The sequence below is a fragment of the Pseudophryne corroboree genome, chromosome 1, assembly GCF_028390025.1.
Source record: "Pseudophryne corroboree isolate aPseCor3 chromosome 1, aPseCor3.hap2, whole genome shotgun sequence".
In the NCBI taxonomy this organism is placed as follows: Eukaryota; Metazoa; Chordata; class Amphibia; order Anura; family Myobatrachidae; genus Pseudophryne; species Pseudophryne corroboree.
In genome coordinates this window covers 824644502-824649428 of record NC_086444.1, presented here as the reverse complement: position 1 = coordinate 824649428, position 4927 = coordinate 824644502, and the positions used below count along the sequence as shown (strand labels likewise).

General features: G+C 42.5%; 1 pseudogene; it reads right to left on the bottom strand.

The window, feature by feature from the left end:
- Positions 1-1162: 1162 nt before the first annotated feature.
- Positions 1163-1282, bottom strand: LOC134934820 (5S ribosomal RNA; annotated as a pseudogene).
- Positions 1283-4927: the final 3645 nt, after the last annotated feature.

Here is a 4927-nt window from a genome sequence, read left to right as displayed (position 1 = left end):
TCAAATGACTACCTTGCCCCGGGTGACAGAAATCCTACTTTCGGCCCTGCAGTAGCCTAAGCAGCAGAGCCTTAAAACTCACAGAAGTAGGTCTGCTTCTCTCCCCTCAGTCCCTCGATGCAGGGAGTCTGTTGCCGGCAGTGCTCCCTGAACATAAAAAACCTAACAATTATACTTTCTGACAGGAAACTCAGGAGAGCTCCCTGTAATGCACCCAGTCTCCTCTGGGCACCGTAATAAACTGAGGTCTGGAGGAGGGGCATAGAGGGAGGAGCCAGTGCACACCCAGATCTAAAGTCTTTCTTAAAGTGCCCATGTCTCCTGCGGAGCCCGTCTATCCCCATGGTCCTTACGGAGTCCCCAGCATCCTCTAGGACGTAAGAGAAATAATATGCAGCATGCCTATATACTGTGTGCGACTGTGGCTGTATCTGCATACAAAATGCTACACACAGAATATAGGCATGCCGCATATCATTTTAATCAGCAGAAGCTGCTGGTGCCCCTAGGCATGAAAAAAAGGCTATGGAGGGAACCGCACAGATTGAAAACACAATTTTTTTTTATATTATAAGCAAAAAATAGTAATTGTCTGAAAAAACTGAGTACTATTAATGAATTAACTTCATAGTCAGGTAACCAAACACCTTAGGGCTTTTCTTTGCCTATATGGTGTGTATATATGTTAACCCTCAGTGGTGCTCCCCAGAGTCAAAAAATGGTATCAAATTAATACAAAAGAAGCAGAAAAACAGTTGACTCCTGTTTCGGAGCACTCAATTTCAGACATAAAGAAATCTAGTATAGATATCTGTTAAGATCATTAATTTTATTGATTAAGTTTAATAATAGAGAGTTCTAATTATACCAATAAGTGCGAATTATAAAAAGTATATTAAACATTATATATAGCCTTGGCTATGATAGCTGGGTAGCCGGATTCCTGGTGTTATAATAAATAATTATGAGGTATGATAAATAAAGTGGTATCTCTGTGTTACAGAAAAAAACTTATTTATTACCATCATTTAATCTGCATAATCGACTTTAAAGAAAAGTTATTGCAGAGGATTGAATCATAGGTCATATATCCAATTTTCGGTACACTAAATTTGTGCACTGCTTGCAATTTAGCATGCAAGTGGATACAGTGAGTAGCGATAAATTGCAGTACCTGGGTGTTCCAAGGTGGTCTCCCATCCGAGTACTGGCCCGGCCCTCCACTTCTTGGCTTCCAAGATCAGATGAGATTGGGCATCTCCAGTGGGGTATGACCGCAAATAGCTGTGCTTAGACCTTTCGCCCGAGTAGAATTTAAGCAGTAGCTGCTTCCAAAATGTTCCGTGCAGTAATCACAACCAAATTTTCTCATATGTGTATTTAAAAACACAGGTAAGAGTGCAGGAAATAATAATGAATTTCCTGCTTAAGAAATAACACAGTGAGGTGATTTGTGGTCACAGATATTATGACCACAAAATTACCACATTAATCTGATATATCATATATACCAGGAATTGTAACTGTTATTCAAATATAACAGTTCCTATTTCAAAGGATTAATTGCACCTAAGTCCACATTACAAGGAGCTCTAAACATGAATGAATCAAACACTGTGTAGCCCATATACCATTTAGGGCCCAGAGAACCGTTCAGACTGTAACAAGCAAAGTTTAGTATATCACTCAATATAACTGAAAATAGTCCATCCACCACATAGTGCTGAAACACACTACCCGGCTTTTGCCGGCCGGGAAAAAGCCGGACGGCTTTTTCCCGTGCCGGCATTGTAGTTAACAGTGCGAGGGCTAGGGTCCCTTCACACTGCACGGCCCCGGCCCGGCTGCCGGGTTGCAGCCGGGTCTCACCACTGGAAGGTCCGGCGGCCGGGCGGCCGCCGGGCCGTCTTTGGAGCCAGTAAACCATGTGTGTGAAGGGGAGCTTTCACACACAACGGTTTTTACAGAAGCCGTGTCTGATGCTGCGCATGCGCACAGCATCGCACACGGCTCAAAGCCGTCCTGTGTGAGCGACTCTGCCGGTTTCTCCCGGATGGCAAAAAGCCGGACAAAGTTTGTCCGGCTTTTTGCCATCCGGGAAAAACCGGAGTGTGTGTTACAGCCCATACTGTGGTTAGGACTGAGATAGATACAATTTCAGATTTTGTGCTCAGTATGATGATACATGTATCATTTAGGACAATTACACCACACACTGTGGTTTAAAGCTGAAACAGTTGCAAGTTCTGAGCTCAGTATGTTGATACATATGTCATTTGAAACAAATTCCACGTAACAATTAAAGTGATTTACTGATAGTATTGCGGACTATTATTTGGTGCTCAAAATAAATTTCCTATGACAGAACGCTCTAGGAAGCTAATCTATGATCACTCTTAACTTCCTCCAATGGTTATGCAAAAATACAGCCAGCATTTAAACGTGAATAACAGATTGTGCAGAAGCACAAATGAAAATTAGCATGCTCAAGCAGACATATGCAGATATAGCACTCTAAATTAGAGACTAAAATATCTGTTATAAATAAGCACAAATGAAAGTTAGCATGCTCAAACAGACATATGCAGATATAGCACTCTAAATTAGAGACTGAGGTATCTGTGATAAATAGATAAAACTATAAACAAACGTTACTACCTGTGTGACTTGTATTATATGAGTGACAGCTCCAAGCGGGAAATAGTCACACTAACGCTGATGATAACAAAATATATAAAGGTTAGTTGTAATAGGTATTTCACATACGATACCAAAAATCCTGCTGTCTGCTAATCATGGCCAGACCGCGCTGCTGCTCTCAGCGGGATAGCGCTCGTGGTGCATGAAGAGTGCACCAGCGTTACCTCCGTGCTGGGATTGGCGGTGTTCTGGCCGTGGCGCCCAGGCTGTATTGGTGTAGTTGTCCGGAGAGGAGCTCCGGAGCTGTAGAGTGCGAGATAGCTCCCGGCGTTCAGGGTCCCGGTAACCTCTGGAATCGAACAGCTAACTCCGGTCACGTGATGCGCATCATGTGATCGGACAAACCCTGACGTACGTTTCGCAATGATGGCTTGATCACAGGGTGATGTTGGTATCTGATCCCTGGTTAGTTTATATGCAAGAAGTAATGAGCTTAATTAATTATTAATTGATAATCAAACTAAAAGTGAGCCGTAATTTAAGTTCCCCTAAAATAATTTGTACTGAAGAGTAAGTTATAACAATCCTAAATTGGGAGGTTTTTAAATAGTAGTATATAACACATTAGATGTTTGAGAAATATACATATAAATTGTGATGATCAATTAGAAGGATAAATTAGAAGAATAAATGGATAAAGGAAAAAGAGTGGTGGAGAGTGGGTGGTAAAATAATTAATTAATTATATATAGGTTAATAAGATATCCACAGTTGAATATCCACAATTGATGTACTAAAGAAACACCATGATAATGGAATAGTGGTCAATTAGAATGACAAATGATAACCCTAGATATGGAATATAAATATACAGCATGGTGAAATAAGGAAAATTGTGAAATAAAATTAATGGAATATATAACACTCATATAATAAATGTGTGCTGGTGAAATTATATCTTTAGTGAATTACACAGGAGTAGAATGAAAAAATAAAAATAAGAAAAAAGAGAGGAAGAGAGAAGGGAAAAAAGGGGGAAGAAGGGATGAAAGATAAGGGAGGGTTATTTAAATAAAGTGAGAAAAAGGAAAGAAAGAGTGCTGTGGATAGAGAGAATACTGTTATGCACACCAGTGCCAGCAGGAATGTACTGGTGTCTGAACGGTGAGGGATGCAAAACAAATGAACTCACAGACAGACTGGGGAATATGACATTACATACACAGAAGGTGATGGGGTAACAAAATAAACACAAAGTGAACAGAGAAGCCCAAAGGCTAAGAAACTGGGTGTCTCCCTAGTATTAGGAATGCTCAGATGGAAAGAAGCGAGATGTAGTGATTTAATACGTAGAGAACCCGAAATGCTGTTGCTAAGGGCAACAGCAAAACCCTAAAGGGTTACCAATGGGTGTGGCAGTAAACTCCTTGGTCAGAGATGGAATAATAGACACAAGGAGAGTCTCCACAATCCTAGTCCTCACTTGCAGTGCACTGGTTCAGTTTACTGCCACTAAACTGACACCTGAACATTTTGCACAGTGAGAAAGGATTTTGGCAGGCAAGTCTGAGAATACAGCCGCAAACTTGCTAGGTTCACAGAGTAGCAAAAGAACCCCAGCAGGTTAAACGACTGACTCCAGTCTTACTGCTAGGTCTGGATTGGCAGAGTGTAATACCAAATCCCAAGGCCTATTTGCAGTAAGCAACAAACAAATACAAAGTTTACACAGTACTAGCTAGCTTTCAGGAACTGACTAACCAACAAAGATTCAGCAGCATCTGCCTAACCTGAGAAGAGGGTTTATATAGCAGGTGCTGTCCACGCCCCACTCAGACCTCACAGACTGTGAGCACAAAAACCAGCACCGGATCCCCTGCCGTGCACAGAGCCTGTAACCACTGCACAGCAAAAGACCCGAACCGGAGTATCAGCTACGCTCAGGTTACTCCGCTAGCACTTGTCTCCCGGTTGCCATGACAACGTGGCAGCACAGAGCAGGAGATCCTAACAGTACCCCCCCTCTGACGAGGGGTCAAAGAACCCCTACCACCGGGTTTATCGGGGAACTGCGAGAAGAAAGAGCGTAACAGTCTGGGGGCATGAAGATCACAACTGCGCACCCACGACCGCTCCTCCGGGCCATACCCCTTCCAGTGCACCAAAAATGACAGCCGACCCCGAACCATCTTGGAGTCAAGAATCCTTTCAACAACAAACTCCCTCTGGCCACGTATCAGAAGAGGGGAAGGTCTTCCACTGGAAGAAGGATTACTAATCGCCCGTT